At 41.6% G+C, this 20,221-nt stretch overlaps 1 protein-coding gene across 1 annotated transcript in view; it reads right to left on the reverse strand.

The window, feature by feature from the left end:
* The window catches only part of LIMS1 (LIM zinc finger domain containing 1), a 41,903-nt gene extending 22,003 nt beyond the window's left edge, over positions 1-19,900 (reverse strand). Inside the window, exon 1 of the mRNA XM_018084316.3 lies at positions 19,794-19,900. The gene's annotated coding sequence lies outside the window, so the exon portion shown is untranslated. The remainder of the gene's footprint in view (positions 1-19,793) is intronic.
* Positions 19,901-20,221: the final 321 nt, after the last annotated feature.

Here is a 20,221-nt window from a genome sequence, read left to right on the forward strand (position 1 = left end):
TCAAGAAAGGAGTTTGACAGGAGTTTAAAAAGGGCCTTTCTGCTATTGGTGGAAAACACAGTTGCTACTGTGAAGGTTTGGTAATCCACAAATCCAGTGCAGCTGGCCATCTTTCTCTTTTCTGTCATTTTGCAGGAGGCATGCTGCCAAGATCTGAAATATTTAGTTAAAAATACACTGAATTTTCATTAGGGAATTCTAGGTTACCCTGAGGTGAAACCATCCACAGGGAGTCAGAAGCATGTAAGGGGTTGTTGATTTGCAGCAGCAGCTTCCCAAGGGATCTGGGACAAAACCTACCAGCCTGTTGTTAAGGACACAATGTTATGGAGAAAAGGGGGAAGTTGAGTGTTTAAGTGGAAAAGGTATGTAGGAAGGAATAAGACAGAGAGTCCTCCCTGGCACACTGAGGATTTTATCAGAAATCAAAATTCATGGTAGGGAAGGTGCTGAAAGAAATGGCAGACGAATGAAGGAGAAGTGTCTCACTGTGGTTATGGAGAAGGGCTTTGGAAAACAATAGCAAAAATAGCCACACTGCCTAATCATTGCTGAAGGATAACTGCCACCTCACTCGACCCTGCTTTCTCTAGAGTTTTCAGATCTGGCTGCCTGTGCTGGTGGCTGCCAGAGGCAGATGGGGACTCTTACAGAGAAGGCTCGTGGCTGGCCAGGCCCGCTGAGCATTTCACTACATGCCACAAATAGACATGCTGAGCAGTCACGGCTCCAAACAAGGTGCTTGGCAAAAGCAGCTGCTGCTTGGCAACCCTCTCGTGCCACTGTGAAATATCACTGCATCACCGGGGCTGTCGAGAGGCCAAACGGCCCATCAGGACGTGCGGGGGAGGGGGGAGGAGTAATGACAGTGCCTGCCTCCACTTCCCCCGTCGGTAGGTGTGACTGTGATTTCATTTCAACAATACATTAACAGATGCTGTGCAATGGCTCTCACACGCAAAATACAGAACTACTAGAACAGAAATCTGGCTGCAAAATATGTGTGGGCTCACAGTGGCCTGCTCTGATTTCTGCACCAACATTTGAAAGCACTAATTGACCTTTTGTGTCTTTTTTTAATTGAGATTAAAAACACTCTTGGGTTCTGGTTGCTGCAATTGTTTATCTCTTAAGCAATAAAATACTTTCCATGTTAAGCTGGTCTCCTAAGACAGTTTGAAAGAAGGTATAAATCTTTTCTACAATAAAAGTGCACATTATAGGTAGGATTTTCACATGTGCCCAGCACTGCTCTAACTTCTGTTTTTATTAAAAATGACAGAAAGCTGTCTTGAAACCACTGCAATAAAAAGTCAGTGAATTTTGAGTGCTCCTAAAAGTTTCACCCTTTAGTCTTCACCACGAAAAGCATAATTAAGCTTATGTGGTGGGCGTTTAAATAGGGTAAACAAAAAGGTAACTCTGGATGTTTCATATACTTCAATATAAGTTTATTCTAGTATAAACATGTCCAAAAAATGCTTTGGCCTCCACAAACAGAGAAGGTTCACATTCCATCTCTCCATAAGGAAGTAAATATAACTGGAATAGACAGGTAAGCAGCACCTTCCCACACGATGTTTTACCATCCATTCAAGCACAGTGAAAAATCAGCCTCTGATGGAATTTGTAGAAAGGGAGAGCAATATGTGAGTGTAAGACTTTCTTGTTGTAAGTAATATTTCAAAAAAACTATTGTGTTTTCTTCCTGCTGGTTACAAACCTTACCAAATGAAGCCATGTTTTATGTAACCAAGTAATGACTTCTTCTGAGTACTCTTTAAAACAACTGGTACTCTTTAAAACAATCATCTCTTCCTCCCCCACTACTACTTTTTTTAATCCTATGCAGATGGGAAAAACAAAACAACAGAAAGACACAGTATCATGTATGAGAAGCTCATGATCTTTCTATGTGTTGCATGAGACACAGTGTACTCTTGGTTATTCTTAAAATCTGCACCCTGTGTAGTTGACTGTAACGTATACTTGACTATGGTAAATATATCATATCCAAATTCTTCCAACTCTATACATTTTAAAGATGCATTTACACTGATGCAGTTCCTTTAACAACATTTATAGCCCTATTTCCAATTTAAGAATAAGAAAAAATTTTGGCTACTCAATACTATGGGCTGCAGATCAAATGTCTCTGAGACACTCATCCTGAAAAGAATGATATTTTCAAGCCCAAAGAGACAAGATCAGGCCCACTATGCCCCAAAAAAGTGACAGGACAAGAGGAAATGGCCTCAAATTGCATCAAGGGAGGTTTAGATTGTACATTAGGAAAAATTTATTCACTGAAATGGGCGTCAAGCATTGGAGCAGGCTACCCAGGGAAGCGGTGGAGTCACCACTCCTAGAGGTATTTAAAAGTTGTGTAGATATGGCACTTGGGGACATGGTTTAGTGGTGGATTTGGCAGTGTTGGGTTATCAACTGGACTCGATGATCTTAGAGGTCTTTTCCAACCTAAATGATTCTATGACTCTAAAATGCTGCAGTATCTTATATCTCGAGTAAGTTTCATACCATCAATATTCAGTTCATGCCATCTGTCACTGAAATCCACCAAAAACCCTCCACTGATCCTTAGTGTAAAGGCAAATGCTAGGCTTTGATTCTGCCTGAGCCATCTGCCTGCACTGTGTGCAACTGATGTTTTGATAAGCTGAACACCATGACCTGAGTGGTTCATCTGGGAGCTATAATTAATACTATGACTCAACATAACACACCAGCTATCAGGTGAGACTTCCAGTATGTCCATGCAGCTTCTTCTAAGGCAGAGAACTGCAACACCAGGCTTCCCAGCTCACAGCAACATTATTATAGTTACATTTCCACTGGAGACACCACGCTGAGGACTGACCCTCAGCTTTACTAACCAGCACATCACTTTCACATACATCTTTTATTATTATTTTATTACTATTACTCTACACTTCCAGTAACATAACTATTTCTCACCTTCATTAGTTTGTGCCTATTCTATATAAGGAATTGCGAAGTTCTTCATTTCCTGAATTAATTTGTTTTGAGCAGAACTAGAATGTGTTAAAGAAAACATGTCCTCAGCTGCTCCTCTTCTCTTGCACACATATTAAATTGCAATTATTAGTCACTCTAGGTTTTGGTTTTATTTTTCTCTTCCTATATTCACTACAGCATCACCAGGCTTTAAAATCAGTAGAGGATGGCAGACAGCTGAGCCATCTTCAGTTAACACTGCAGAATTAAATAATGGCTCTAATATTCAACAGTCAAGAGAAAAAGCAGATGCCATTTATGTTCCTAAGATGAGTAATGTATCAACAAATAAAGCTAATACAAAATAGCATTGTTTTCCTACTTTATTATGATGTTCTTAACATTTAGGGTAATACAAACTGAAAGTCTTCATCTTGTACTTCATCTTGTACTTCATCTTGTACTGCCTGGTAGCAGGCCTGTCACGCAGGAATGAATTTTAGCAGCAGTTCAAGCGAAGCAAGACTTCCGTGCATTTTGCTAAGGGAAGGTTTTGGTTACTATTACCAAGTTTTTTTACAGTAATGGTTTCCACCCTGTCATGGCATTAATTTAATGTCACCTCCACCCCTCCACTCCCCCGCTTGCTTTTCTCTCCCATTCAATTTTCCCAGAGGCTGGTGCGTGATAGGGAATATGATATACCCACTCAATCCTGTGCTCTCTAGCCCACATGTCTATGGAGCTATTTTTGAAATCAGTCCCGATGTCCAACTCAATTCCCTCTGGAGTGCCATGTTGCAACAGGACTTGCTTGTCAAGGCCCAAGATGGTATTCTGGGCAGTGATGTGAGGCACAGGCTGCATCTCCAGCCATCCAGTGGTAGTCTTCACCATTGTCGGCATGTAGCGCTTGCCTTGGTGGGTTTACAGCAGTGTGATGTAATCAATCTGCCAGGCCTTCCCATATTTGTATTTCGACCATTGTCCACAACACCACAGAGGCTTCACCTGCTTGGCCTGCTTGATTGCAGTGCATGTTTCAGTTATGGATAACCTGGGAGACAGTGTCCATGGTTAAGTCCACCCCTCAGTCACAAGCCCATCTGTATGTTGCATCTCTTCCCTGGTGACCTGAGGTGTCATGGGCCCACCAAGCCAGAGATAATTCACTCTGTCTAGATCCACCTGAGACACTTTAATCTTGGCAGCTTGGTCCACCTGTCCGTTGTTGCAAAGTTCTTCAGTAGCCCAACTCTTGGGTACATGTGCATCTACATAACGGGCTTTTGCAGCCAATTTCTTTACCTCGGCAGTGACGTCTTGCCACAAATCAGCAGCCCAGGTGGGTTTCCCCCAGCACTGCCGATTTGGTCTTTTCCCATCGTTCCAGGCACCCCCACATGACTTCGTTCAGGCCACGATACCGTCAGTCTCCACTGGACTTACGCACTGGCCAAATAAGGCTATTAAAGGGTGAGTGAGTCTTGCTGACCACTCCCTGGCTCTCCAATTCCTGAATCATCTCAGGGATGGGAATCATGGAGTCTTGGTGTGATATCGTAGATGGTGCATTGTTGTGGTAGTGATTGGTACCTGTTATTCTTTGATCCTCAGCAGTCTCACAGCAGAAGGGTATTCTGAGAGACAGGCAAGGTATTCAGCTGTCTAATTTCCTCTGTCTCTATAGCAACTATCCCAAAAGCTCAGTTATGCCCTTTTGGGTCCTTGAAATACCCTCTCCTGAGGTAATCTATGCCAAGGATGCATGGGGCCTCTGGGCCAGTCACAATGGGTTGGTTTTGTCATTCATTCCCAGTCAAGCTCACTTCAGCTTCCAGTACAGTCAGCTGTTGGGATCCCCCTGTCACCATGTCTGTTAGCTTTGCATTTCCTAGAACAGCTCAAAGACCTCAGAAAAACAAAATGAAAAGAAAGGGAACCCAACCTTACAACCTTTAAACTTGTTCTTCCCGGTGCCTGCAAATTGGTAATTTTTATTAAGTGGTAATGCTGGAATAATTTAGCTTTTCTCTTCTGTGTGTAAATTCACTTCAGTGTGACAGACTGCATTCCAAGGACAGCTTAATTATAATGAAAAATAATGAGCAATCACAGCCCATTTTCTTTAGAGAACACCTCTGATTAGCCATCATCAGAACTCATGAAAATGAAAGCAAAAGAAACCTACAACTTACTTTTAGTCAGCTAATGTTGCAAATAAGAGCAATGAAAATCCTAATAGTTATAATCATTGAACCTTAAAAAATTTACTAAAATGATAGATTAAAGAGGAACAGTACTTTCTGCTTGGGTTGCTGTTACTCAAACAGCTGTCTCTAGTCATTTGGAGTCACAGGGAGGTGATAATCAGGGTGAGCAAGTCAAACAAAATTGCTTAGGAGTTGTTATGCAATGCAGGAGACAAGAGGTGAGAGAGAAGGCAAGCAAAAAAGGGTGTGTTCCTCAGGAGTTATTTTAACCCCTAGAGCAATGAAAAGTACAGCACAAATGAAAAGTAAAGCCTCTAGTCATTTGATTATCTCAAACTAAGGCTCAACACAAATTTAAAGTATCCCAATATTAAAATATAATCATGAAGCATATTTTTGCTGGCTGGATGTTACTATAATCAACAATTCCATGTTATATTTACATGGACAAATCCCTTCTTCAATTAAAGCAGTTCCCAGACATGCCAAAGTGTTTCTTAATCCAGAGTTCCCAAGCATCTGATTCAAATGAGTATTTGTAGCTCCCAGCTCTCCACTATTCCAGCAGAGTTTTTAACCAGAGCAAATGAAGAAACATAATTTTTTTGTCTTAACACTGATTTTCAAGTTTTTTCTGCTTTAATAAATTAATGACTTTTTTTACTAATGTATGGAATAATTACTGCTTCACCTGCCGACACTGGCACTATGAGTAAGTGAAACATCTACTCACAGGAAGTGGCAATATAAATATTGACACTGGTGACTGTATTAAGAAACATTACCAACAGAAATCAAATCTAAGAATGTTTCCAGCTGCAGACAGATCTTTTCTTTCCTCCTTATCCTATTCTCAGTATCCTAAGGCATCTGAAATCTCAACAGGGTCCCTGGTTTACCAGACAGTCCCTGACCAGCATCTCCTTTCCTTCCTCCTAGGAAGAGCAGGACAGATGTATGGCTGGAAACAGCTGCACACCTTGTCTGTCTGCTACACATGGGGTTTCCGATGGCAGGCTGAGGAGATTTGTGACCTCGCACAACTCCCAAATGCTGTATCTCATAAAGAAAGAGACACTCAGCCCTACCACATTGCTGATGGGGGGATTTTATTCATTTGTTTCTTCTTATACTCACCTACGAGCTTTGCTGTGCAGAGCCTATCCCCTAAGGCTCAGTGGGACGGAAGAATGTGCTTATGTATCTTGCTTCATCTGCAAGGGAGTCTTTGTGCATGAAATTTTGGGGCACATCCACATGCCTTCCAGCCTGGAGTCAATGTGCAAGGCAGGCGGGAGCCTGAACAGATCCAGCAGAAGATTGCCTGCACCTACTCACACAGATGTACCCCCATCAGTTTCAGCAGCAGAGAGCACAGGGAATGCAGATACTTTAGACCTATTAATGTGGAAAACATCTACAGTGCTTTCTGCACAGGGGAAGAGAGCAGTGAACTACCCAAGTAACTGACATCCACTGATGGAAGCTTGCCAATGATTATTTATTGTAAATGCTGATATTTACTGTTTGGTAAAAAACTTGAGACTCTTGTTTATATTTTTAATGGCCTTTGAATGCATATGGACTTAGAAAAAAGGGCTACAGACAACTGTTATCAAATTTATTTTAATTGTTAATTGTCAAAATAAAAACTGAAGAGAATTGCTGCTGCTTTTGCCAGTACTTTATGCTGAGCTTTGTGAATTAACAGTATCAATTTTTTCAGAGGAATCATTTTATTTTTACAAAGGCCATGGGATGAGAAGGGGAAAGAGCAAAAATAGCAAGCATACTGCTGCTGACTCCTAATGATTAATCATAAACGTATGTATACACTTTCCTTTGCATCCTGTTTGCATAGAAAAGCAAGAAAGAATAGCTCAGCACACAGAATTTTTTACACACCGTTTCCAAAGATGAGGCAAGGCGAGATCTATCAGAGACGTCATCTTTTTCCCCCAAAAACTTTTCCTCCCAAAAGCTGGAAAAGAACAAGTCTTCCCCTCCGTTCTGAAAAGCAGATTTCTCAGGCTGCACTTAGTTCAGTGACTGCTGCATCTGTTGCAGACAGGGTGGAGAGGAAGGTGCCAGGCAACCCCCTGTACCTTGAACTCTGTGCCTGGGGAGCATCCTTCATAATTAAGGTCTATGAGCTGGTGAGTCCAGCTCAAGCAGGGGAAGAGAAGTCTGCATTCAGCATCCCTTTCTCAGCGGAGGTCTAAACCAACAACATTTTTGTACTGTGCAAATTCAAGAAAAGGATGAGCTATCCAGACCACCTTTATATGGGGCTGGCAGGCTCCAGCTCTCTCATCATCATCATGGCTGGGCTTTGTGAACGAAGATTTGGGGAGGGCTCTACCCACATTTGTTACAAGCATGTTGGTGGCTAAAAAGGCCAATAGGAGATAGACACGTCCGGTTGCCAAAGGCACAACAGAAAGACTCCTTAGGTGGTATATTCTGCAAGGCACGATTCTTTCTGCATTGTCTTTTCTCCTCAAGAGTGATCCTGCGTGCTTTCTCAAAGGCATCAGCAGTGTTATAGATGGTGTGTCTCCAGACTTCCCAATTGGAGGCCAGAGTAGACCAGTTATGTTGATCAATATGGCCAAGGCTGAGATGTTTCAGGGAGTCCTTGTATCTTCCAGTTCCCTATAAGGTCAGTAAAGCACCAGTTGCATCTACAGTACCAGATTAAAAGACTGACAGAGAGCTTATGGGATTTGTTAAGTGATGAATGGAGTGGGTAGGTAGAGGTAGAAAGAGAAGCCAAATTTCCCATCCCCATTAATGTGCTTGTCCTGTCAGGACAAGGGCTGGGACTTCTCTCACTTCACTGCAGCCAATGGCATAACCTGGACATGGGTTATGCCAGGAGAAAGTGGGGTGGAGAGGACGAGAGGGACAACACACTCCATCCTAGGCTAGCTTACTAAAAGAGGGGGATGAGTCCTACCCTCCCACCCTGGTCCTGATCTTGGTTGAGCTTAGGGTTTGCTATTTACAGCTGTTGGTGGTTTCCCTTGAAATGTCCTCATTCTCCTGCACTGGATGGACTCTGGCAGTCCTTCCCAGCCCCCTCAGGTCCTCACTGCTGCCAGTGGGACAGCTCAGCTGCTTGGCCACCACATTGTACCACCTAAAACACTGAGGTACCTGGGGCAGATTCTGAGCTAGCCCCAAGCCCCAGCCTGCAAACTGCAGCAGGGCAGCAAAAGCAATGCAATGCAATCACAGCAAGTGCATGGGCAAAAAGAGCAAACCCATGCACTAAAACAAGCTCTGCTGCTCGTAAATTGAGCCTCACAGATAGCTACAGCTGCCTGAGATGAGTTCCCCTCAAGATGACCTGGCACCTATTTGCTAGAGCAAGAGGTGTTTGGAGAGCCTCTGTTAAATTTAAACATTCATTTAGGAGCTTTTATTGTAAAGGGAAATCTGACAAGCTATAAAACTTAATGGAAAGAGCCAAATTATACTCCTGCAGTCTTTCCTGCAAAGAGACTGACTCATCATAAACTGAATAGCAGATCTGGAAGATGATGATGAGGGTCAAAGTTTGGGTGCAGCGACATCAGTGGACACAGATGCAGAAGCTAAAGCTCAGCATCCTGTTGCAGAGCCCAAAGCCCCTTGGCGCACAACCTATCAAGAAGCTGTATCAACACAGAAAATTATTTTTATACTGTAAAGACAATTGTTTCAAGAAATTTTGGCTTCTGGAAAATTAAATGTATGTGATAAATCTATGTTCTGGTGCACATTTAGGAGTTTCAGTACGTTGCTTCACAGTGCCCTAATCATTACTAATCTCAGGTGTTTTAAGTACAAATGACACTGATGTTCCCAGGAAAGAGCAAAGGAGGAATTTTGACACCAAGCCCCACCGAGCTGCTTTGCAGCACTGATAGTGCCAACATTTGGCTATGTCTCAGTTGCAGTTTGTGGGCAACACAAGTCCCCATCCCAAGGAGCAGCATCCAGTTCCTGCTGCCATGGCCAGACCCAGGAACTGCAACTACAGTGGTACTTGCAGCAGCAGAGCGGAGGCAGCGCAAGACACCCTGCAGCCAAGGAAAAGGGTGTAAGCAGCTGTCTGATGGGTTACGTACTGCTCTTTTTGCCTTACCAGAGCAACAGCCCAGAATGGATCCTAGGAAACCACCACCAAAGAAGACACGTACCCCAAAAAAGGCTGGAGAGAGAAATCTCATACTGTGGTAAGGTGTAAAAGGCTCTAAAATGAAAACTGGCAAATACCACGTATGACCTTAACAAAGGATGATTTAAATCTTATTTTTTTCCCCCAATACAGAAATTCTCACAGGGTATCCTGAGGAAATTGGCATCTCGAGTACATATTGGTTCAGGATTAGAAAAGTAGGGTACTTGAACCAAGAAAGCAGCTTTCAGTTAACTGTTGCTCAAGGGCTAATATTATTTAACACGTGGGTTAATATGTATGTAAAACAAAACACAAAGGCATTAGAACAAAGAACTGGAGAGAGACACTATGGGAGGGCATTGCAAAGCCATGGATGACAACCTATATGCAGTAGACACTGAAGAAACCTCGTGTATTCCTTGTGGACTTTAGATACCCTGAAAGTATTTGCTAAGGACAGGCATCTAAGTGTCACTGGGGAGAATACATGGAAAAAGCTAAAGGTTTCCAGTTTTAGAAAACTAACGAGCTTTTTCTCTTTGTTCCCAACAGCTCTTTGCCCTGTTGTTATGTCATTATTTTGTATTTATAATGCCATAACCTTTTGTCATGGAGAATGAAGTAAAACTGACAAATAAGGCTGCCTGGCAACTCACTGAAATATCACAAAACGGATTAGGAAGGAGCAAGGTTTAGTTTAAATAAGAACCAGCTTAAGCTATTAGCAAATACAAGATAAGCTCTGTCTGCAGGTACATGTTGACCCCTGCTCTAGGAGCATCATCTGACCATGCTCTATTCACCCTCTCGTACCTCTAACACCCTGCCCTGAGTTGATTCACAAGTCCTCTGATTTGCTATTTCCTCCAGCTTGGATTTTATTTCTCTAGACTGATCCCTGTTTCACATATTTCTCATCTTTTAGGATGATCAGCTTAGGAGATCAAAACATCTAGACTTATACTGGTGCAGACAACCCACCCCTTCCTCCTATCCAGCCCAAAAATGGTGTTATTCCCATCTTGGATGTGCATACTAATAACAGCAACACAACCACAGAGAGCTAATACTCGCTTTTATGTATAGGCTTTAAAAAGCAGCTTCTCCCCCCTTAATAGAGCTATTCTTCCTCATGGCTAGTTTTGTATAAAAGAAACTAAATATAAGGAAGTCAAGAATCTCTGCACATCTCTTACTCTAATTAGTCTGGTTAGTCTTTTATCTGCAGTCATGTGGAAATAATACATACTCCTCATGCTATTACAAATCCATCTAGGAAATCAATTCCGAATTAATACTACAGATAGATACCAAGTACACATATAAAGCGTGCAAGTTAACACGTTCCTAGAAGTGATCTGATATTTCTGATATCTCATGGCAAATAATCTTAGTACGTTACAATCATGCATTTTGCCACAATAATTTTTAATTAAGGTGCTTAGTTATAACCAAAGGGCAAGTCTCTCAGATCTGAATTACCATTCTCCTGAAATTGCTAACTCAGTTAACAAAAACGCAATAACAAAAACTTTTTAACTTGTACAGCACTCCAAACTGATGCAGAACAACCACCAAGGAAAAATAATCTAAAAATACAATGAGACAGGCATTAGGAGATAGGAAGTACTTCCTCTCCACCGAGGCTTTTGTTAGCAGACACACAAGATTCCTTTTCTGAGGAGCTTGAAGTGGAAACAGATTGCTTTCACTCCAAGCGCACTTATAAAAACACCTTTGCATTTTTACTTTTTTTTTGGGTGTCTGCTCTTAGGTTACAAACAATTCTTTAATCTTCCTGCTCCAAACAGCAGCTCTTTGCAAATTCACTGTTACTCTTTTCAAAAGGTTCATAGCATCAGGAAGAAAATCCCAGACATTAAATGGCTTTCCGATTTTTGGTCACCCTTCCTGAGTAAGGTCAGGCTAAGTGGTCCTGCTGCATTCTTTTGTCTAAAGCCCTTTCCGCAACAAAGAATCCCCCATGAAGAAAGTCGGAGCCCAGCAGCCACCCCAGCTCCACAAGACCAGCCTGGCACAGGGACTACGCCAAGACTCCCAAGAAGCAGTACAACCCACAGCACCTGGGTGACCAAGAACTAGTTTCAAAGCAGACCAAGCAAAGTTGCCAGGCTCTGAAAAGTTTATTTACTTGCAATGTTACCTGTCAGAAGGGATCCAGAAGCAAACACTGGCTAACATTTCCCCTTCACAGAGTCAGGGAAAGCTGTCATACCATTGCCAGTATGCACAAGGTCGCTGTATGGCTCCTGTTATCTCTCCTTCAAGGTTTTTCCTGTAGTGCTTCGGGACTGCTTCTTAAAGCATGTGTTTTGCAGTGACTTTCCAGAGCTGTGTTTGCATTTTGTTTGTTAAAACTACCGAAAAAAGCAGGCAGCAGAGAAGGGCTCAGTACCCCAGCCATTCACACTCACCTGAGATTCTCTTCCTGTGACCCGGGCAGGACACTATCGGGGCGATCCCGTCTCCTCCTGTACAGACCTGAGTGTGACAACTCTTTCAGCTGCAAGGCCGTCATATTCCTCTACCTGAAGGGTTGTTGTTTTTTTTAAAGGTGGGGGGGTGTTTTGGCTTTGGGTTGGGTTTCTTTCCCCCCGCCTCTTCCAGATGTTGCTGCCGAGGAGTGTGGCTGCCAAGATGCCTGGAGAGAAGTGGCTGGGCGGTGTGTCGGCACACCTGCGCCCGCCGGAGCGACCAACCTCTGCAGGCAGGGCAGGCAGGCAGCCGCCGCTGAGCTTCCTGTTTCTCATAGGTACACACCCTCCCAAAGGGCACCACATTTCCTTTATCAGTGGATCACACCTAAGGGATGCCTGCGACAAGCTCACCCCCTTCCCTCCAGCTTTCCTCAAACTCTCCCTGCTCTGACAGGCATGACCCTGTCCTGTGCTGGGCAAAGCAGGCAGCTCTCCCAGAGCCTCGGCTCTCCCAGCGCCTCGGCAAGAAGCTACACATCTCCAGGACTGCAATGAGCTGTTAACTCTTTCCCGCTATAATTTATGACAAAAGGAAAGTCAATAGACTTATGAAAATTCCCAGTTACTCAAACACGTTGGCAAACTCTTTTGGGGAGGTTAAGGCAGAAAAGTGTGCCACAAAGTAACTTCAGTAACCAGCATTAAAATATTCTTTTGGAAACATAACAGCACCGTGCTTGTCAGAAATTCCTCTTTTCCACCCACCTCAGAAATAAGAAGAAAACCACAATGTAATTTTCTTTCTACTCTCAGCTATCAAAACACCACTGCTGCAACCATTTGTCACATCTCGTAGTGATGGAGTGTCCCGTGTAATTATAAAACAGGAATGGAAGTGCTTAAGGTTTCCTGCAAGGCAGGAAGGTAGTTAGCAGGGAATTTTGCAAGCTCTGTGCCTCATCTCACTTAGTAATTTTCTAATAATAAATAAAACGCTTCATTTCAGGAGGCTTCAAACAGCTTATTGCTTCTTGAAAAATTTTTACAATGTCTTTGACATTATGCTTGACATATATAAACAAAAACTTAATTCAGAGTGTTTTTTCAATGAGCTTGCATTTAATAAAAGCCAAGAAACCTAATAATTTGCAAGGACTGTTTTGACTAGGATAGGAAACAAGTTCTACGTGGTATGAATTACACAGTTCATTATTAAAGTGTTTATTTTGTAGCAGAATACGTGTAAGAGTATTTTTCAACTCCTGTAACAAAAAAAAAAAGTGTTACATAGGTAATACTGGGTATATCACTTGACACCAATTTTGTTAAGATTACCAGACCGAACACAAACACGGTAATTTATATAATACTATCAATGTGCTTCAGTCTGGAATGTCATCAACATACAATATTAAACATCACACAATGGAAAAATAACAGAAATTGTTTTGGAAAAGTAATCACATAACATGCCAAATAGATAATGGTTGCAAAAATTTGAAGTGATTTATATGATGTTAGAAGGTTGCGTGCACCGAACTGTCAACAAGAAGGATACATCTGAGCTCCTGTCTTCAGAAAATAAAAGGGAAAAATCACAGTATTTGCCTAAACATGCTGCATTCCAGTATTAAATGAAATATTTAAAATTGTTTCTCCATATGCAGTAGGATAAGCTTAAACCTAATTAAATGCCAATTCTCAGCAGTCAATTAATCAGTGATTCAATGAAAAGTTAACACTGTTATGAGTGGAGGTTAAGGACAGCACATGACATGCTCATGGCACAGCAGCTTTTATACACTACAGTTTATTTTCTGTTTTAAATATCTGTGTACCAATGATTTATCTTTATCCAAATGATCTATTTTAGATAATAATAATCTAAAAAGTGATGACAGAGTAGATTTTTTTCTGTGAAAAAGCTCTTTGTAAGCTACTGAAATTGAACTCTTACCCACATGTGTGTTCATAGATTCTTATTCACTACAGTGAATAAGACTGTTCAGCAAATACTGAATACTTTTGTATTAAACACAACATAAGCCTATAAAAAATTAAAGGACAAAGCTTCACCCGCTTTGCTGCAGGTTGCATTAGTGTGAAGCACATCACATTAAAACTTACGTTTATTTGCATGAGCAAGCGCTGTGCTTGGACAGCCTATGGAACAACAGCTTTTACTCAAATGCCCTTGAAAACCAGAGCTGCTCCAAACTAGTATCAATTTACAACTAATAGCACCAGACAGAGTATGAAAATTGAAGGAATACAAGGAGTTCACAGACAAAAATGAGTTGTTATACAGATCAAATCCACTTCAATATAAAGGAGGGCAAGATGGTTAGGTTTTTAAAATAAGACCGGGGAGTCAGCTCCATAGCATTATTATTTCACGGGCTTCTCCAGCAAACTTCAACAGGGGTCTAAGATGATTTAGAAAATACTTTCTTGGAGGACTTGAGAACAAGCTAAAAGCTTTCTACAAGGAGAAATGCCCTGTGGGTTTGTCCACCAATACTCACAAGAGACAAGGTTTCAAATCTGAATTTACCCAAACAGTCAAATCTTAACTTCTGAGTATCAAATATAAGTTATAAGGGAGGTTTTTCTGAGAGATGCTGCAAAACACAAATGACATTTCTCCACTGAGTTGCTTAAAGACTGCCAGAAAACAACTTGGATGGACCTGGCTCTGCAGGAAGAACTTTCCCTGAGAGTGCCTCCTGCTCCCCACACCCCTTTTTACCTTCCAGGCCTGATCTGCTGTTTATAATTCCTTTTTTGAGAGATTACATTCTTCTCGCGTGGGACGGGGCCATTTGGACCTTTCACATTCCACCAGAATTTTTGAGGACTGGCCAAGTTACCACAGTTTTTCTTTTTACCAGTAACACGCAGCCTTCTTTTGTATGTCCTGTACTTTGAAAGTTTACTCTTCATTTTCCAGTGCGTGACTCTTCCCTCATGCAACTGACCTTCCTCATGACCACAGAAAAAGCTAAAGGTGGAACCAAGACGGAAGTATGTAGTCCTTCATTCATCACAAGCAAGAATGACTTTTTATTACATGGGACAATGCTCACAGTTGACTTTTCACTGCAGTCCTGCAGAGCATTTATCTTGATATACCAGGCCTGCAGCACTCCTTATATTTCTGTGAAAGTACTGCTGTTCTGGTGACTGTAGGTATTCAGCAGAATTTTCCAATTTAAAAACCTTTTAAGATGGACAAGTTATGTCTAGTTACTTTATGCTATGTTCAAAAGGATGTGAACAGTAATTCACGATGTTGGAAAACATGTAGCTGAATCGAGGAATAACGAAAATACCGCCAAGTGCTTCAAATTCAATAAATTTCTTCATGAGCCTGTATTACAGAGAATGCACATTAACTATGTTGACCAGAAAAGATGAAGTTTTAGGTCTCCCATTCCACACAGAAAACTCTTTATCAATGTGTTTGATCTTTTATTTGCTCTAGTGCACTGGTTTTTTTCTGGTGGTTCTTGGTTTTATTTTTTTTTCAAACTTCGAAGAAACTACCAAATTTCAATGAAATTTAGTTGAAGATTTTCAAAGCGATAGAAAAAACTGTTGTCAGGACAGCCTAAACAGGCAAAAAAATAATCAGAAGAGTGTTAAAAGAAAAATATAGGAATGCCTGTAGGGCGCACACAGTTCAAAGGTGGCTGCATGTTAAAAGGGGAGGATGTTCCTCCATCCCCTCATTGCTAAGCCAGCTTATCACTGGAATGAGTTTCCAGATGAATGAGTCCAAGAGTGACGGTTTTCTACTATTTTTCACAAGGTTTGGAAGAAAAGCACACTTTAAAGTGAAGGAAAAGGTTTGTACATCAGTGAAGGACTCACTGGAGCACGTGAAGGAAGGTGGCAATAACTGTTCTAGCAGTTTTGCAAGAACCCCTGAAGCACCCAGCTGATGCGCCGGTGCAAATGAAGCTTCATGCCTCTCTGAAGTAATCTGTGAGGTGAGACCCTGCAGGTTGGTTTGGGTGTCAAGGAATAGCATACTGTACCATGGGCTCCTGCTAGGGTAGGCAGTGATAAAATGAAATGCCCGAAGAGAATATCAAGCCACAAATCTAAGGACATACACCTTGAAACTAAAATTTCTAAACTTCATGAGAGACTTAATTGTTGATTCAAAGAGTTAAATAATTAACTAATTACATGTTTTCTTCCTTGTCTAATGTGACTCCAACATCTGTTTTGATGTTTCTTGCTTGGTTCCACTTAGTGACTGATCAACCCTGAAGCATGCATATTTAATTTCTGGACTAGTAATGAGGCACTGAACTAAATTGTGGACACTACAAAGCAGATCTTTGCATTTATGTCCATGATCCAGCTGACCAAGCACGTTTGTTGCAATTTAACAGCAGTTGCTAGTTTTTGCTAAATCTCTTCTATGGATGGCTGTCCCTGCCATACAATGTAGAATAAGAAACTACATGACCGTTGCAGCCTGGTCTAATGGAAGGTGTCCCTGCCCATGGTGTGGGGGTTGCAACTAGATGATCTCTAAGATCCCTTCCAACCAAACCATTTTATGATTCTGTTGTGTGCTCAACACTCTCCAGAGCAGTGATGCACTCAACCCACTGAAGTCTTTTGGGATTCGAGAGGGTAAAGCAAAGGCAGGGGGGCTGTTACGGTAAGCATGGGGATCCTTTCTCAACCTGTCAGTACCAAAAACATCTCCACCTTCACTGCTGATGGCCCACAAGGTTTCAGTGAAGCGAGGCAGAGATCCCTCCTTTTACTCCAACTATCCTATTCCAATGACAACAAAAAAACATAAAAGAAAATATGAGAATATATTCTGTCTGCCTGAACGTGAAGCTAGGTCCTTTGCCTTCTTTCTCCAAGCTCTCTGGATGTGCTACCCCATGAATTCCTAAATTCAACAGAAAAAAAACCCTGCAAAAAGGCACACTTTTCTCCAGCAAGCACAAACCTACTTTGTCTGAGCTTTACAATACCTCCCTCTACTGGGAAAATGCTGCCTTTTTTCTCTGTGCCAGTATTTCTCTACAGCCGGTAGGAGGTACAGATTAACCCACATACGCTTTAATAATTCAGACCGGGACCAAACTGAGAGCTGAGAGGAATGACAGACCAGCGGCTGAAGATGCAGGTTAGCATTACAGCTAGCAATTTACACTGTTAATCAGTGGATGATCCGTGCATGAGTAGGTGTGTAAAGAAGAAACCATATGACACAGCATGAATTAGTTTTGTCCTGCCATTTTTGCCTCTTTAAAAAAAGTTATAAACAAGCTGGCAAGCAGTTGAAGCTTTAAGATGGGTGCAGCTACTCATATTGACCCTGTATTCCATAGGCTAACAAACTCAAAAAGAGAAAGAAAAGAAACCACACCAAAAAGAGGAGGAAGGGATATCCAATAAATTCACCATTTATATTTATTGTCATAGCCTAGAGCATGTGGAAAAACACAAGCAATTACTGATCTGCACTTTCTAGATCCAGGACCTTCCATTCCATTACTGTCTTGGAATTAAAAGCCTCTTCCCAACAGATTTTCAAACTCAGTCAGAAATACACCTTTCACACTTAAGCACCCCTGTTTATGATGCCTGAAGATCCTAAGCCTGAAAAAAGAAGACTTAAAAGTCTTATCTTTAAACAAGTTGACTTCTACTTGCATTCTACTACTGTAGATATTGTCCGGAAGGTTTACTTTATTCTGTTGTGGTGGGATAAAACGTCTTTAGACATGAGGACAAGCCCCAGGTGCTGGGGCTTCTACTTTTCACAGTAGAGGTTTCCTAGTAGATACTACAAAAGACTGAAGAAGCCTCCAAGTTGAAAACAAAACAAAAACCCCAAAATAACTCCCAAATCAAACAAAACAACAACAATCTCCAAACAGACAAACAAACAAACAAGACAGAACAACTTAAAAATGGGTGGCAAATGAAGGAAATTGCCTGGGGAGCTGCTGCCTCAGATATCCCAAGGAATTACCTCCTCTGCTGGCCAGGTTTGTGCCCTGAAAGCCAGTAAGCCCTTCCAGGGGTGCAGAAAGGTAAACTAAGCCATTTCAGATGGGCAATTGCTGAGACTTGGTATGGCTGGAGAGCTAGTGGGAGATCTCAAAACAGGTCCCAAACTGACTTTGCCCTTTCAGTGAAGGAATAGGAGTATTAGGCAATCTTAATTTTTCTCCAAAACATCACTCATCAGGATTAAATAAATGCAAACAAAACTACAGCAGCCTATGAACTGCTTTCACTGTTGACTGCCCAGCAATTATTCTCCTGGCCCCTTTGTTTTCCATCTCATGAATAATTTTCAAATGATTAATGCTACATTACAAGCAGAGAAAGAAAAGCTTCTCATCAAGGTTTTGTGTTCCTTACACTGAAATGACATTAGACTGCCAAGGAAAAAATACAGTGCATTCCCTCTGAGAAGGACAAAAGAGGCGCTGGTGACGCTGGAAATGTGCACATGCTTGAATGCACCACCACCTCCTGGCACACAACCAAATACAATCATCAAAGTAGTATGTGACACTACTTTATGGCTTCAAGTGCTGCCGTTTTAGAAGGACAATCCAACCCTGAGCTCCAGAGCCTTTGAATGCTGATGGTTATAAGAGTGATGAGCCGAATGGCAAGGAATGGTCAATTTAGCAGCCCAGAAGAAGCAACAACCCCGGCCGCATGCCTGTGAACACACCGTACAGCCACCTCACACAGTCTCTACTGCCCAAAAAAACAAGGCAGGGAAAACACAGAGGAAAGGGGAGGAGGCAGCGGGAGCACAGAGAAAACACTTGGGATAGCATAGGAGGTCATACATACTGAAAATTGGTCCTACACTCTGACCAGCATTTCCAAGAAAGGTAGAAAACAGTGATTATCATCTCTAAAAGCTCTGAAACCTGCAGTATGATGATGGTTTCTAGCATAAGAACTAATGTACTCCCTAAACCAAAGTATAAAAGGTAGATCACATATCTACAAAAAATAAAGCTGAATACATGTACACACTTAAAAATCACAAGCAAGGTTCAGTTTTTAGTGACTCAAACAAATCTTAATTTTTAAATATATACACTTTGGTTTCAAAATTATTAGAACTTGCAATCTGTATCCAAGCAGAAAAATCCATACTGAGAAAAAATTCACAATACAAAAGAAATGAAAGTAATTAATCCTAGACATTCAGGATAATGTAAAACGGAAATGCCGCTCTCCCTTCCCTTAATGAAGTAAAAATTATTTTTAGATTCAGCATAAAACATAAAAATATGATTTATTATGGATTTTTCATAATATTTTAAAGCACACGAAAAACACACTTAAAATTCCTAAATTAGAGCAAAGCCTTAAACCAAAAAAGCACAGTTACCCTACCGTACAAGCCTTGTTTTGCTGGAAAAGTGTCTGATTTCTGAACATAAAGACTCCCTCAAACCATATGAGAAGTGATACAATTTCTGTATCAGTGCGACAAATCTATTCCTTCCACTGGAATTACAGTTTTAGGTTCAGCTACTCCGTCACAGTGTCCTCTTCCTTAGTCACTGCCAGTTAACTCATTGCTCAAAGAAAACCCATCAGCAATGGGATCTTCAAACAGACCACAAATGCTCTGTTCTGGGTGGGGACAAAATAGTGTCCCTAAAAACACTCACGATGAGCAAGGGATAATAAACTACTGGGAATACTAGGATACCTCTGTGCATTTCAAGAACAACAGAGGACTTTGCTCAAAGCTCTGTTACCATGCTGCTTGCTTTCAGGAGTAACAAAACCCATCAAGCAAAACTATTATCTGTCCTCTTCCTAAATCCATTTATCACCATTCCCATGCACAGCTTCTACTCCCAAGAATTTCTCTGCAAATGACTAAAAGACCATACAATTCATAGCCAGGCTGTAGGCTTGGGAGGCAGATGCCACAGCCAGATCCTCAGCCCAAGCGACCCCGTGGACACTTACTGGCAGCCTGTAGCCTCGCTGGCAGCAGGTTCTCAATGAGCAGCCTTTCCTATAGATAGCTTTACGTCGAATACCCACTGTTTGCATGTTCTCCCTGTGGTTACTACTGGTAGTTGTGATAAAATTAAAAAAATAAATTGAAGTGACTCAGTAAACCACTTCCTTCTTTCACCCTGTCACCCAACTTAAAACTGAAAAGAAGAGGATAAATGTATCAAAATTCACAGTTCGGCTCCACAAATTGTGTCACGCCAATTCTCCATCTCAAAAACAAAAAAGATAGAGAAGAAAGCAAATCTTCCACCTCACAGAAAAGGGTACAGCTTTAGTTATACCACCAGTGTATGGTACAGAAGTACAAAATCTGGAGAGGGAACAGTGGGACAGGGTTCCAGGTTCCAGGCAACCCCTGGAATCACCAAGAAGTG

The sequence above is a fragment of the Manacus vitellinus genome, unplaced genomic scaffold, assembly GCF_001715985.3.
Source record: "Manacus vitellinus isolate BGI_N305 unplaced genomic scaffold, ASM171598v3 scaffold_7_pilon, whole genome shotgun sequence".
NCBI classification, from domain to species: Eukaryota; Metazoa; Chordata; class Aves; order Passeriformes; family Pipridae; genus Manacus; species Manacus vitellinus.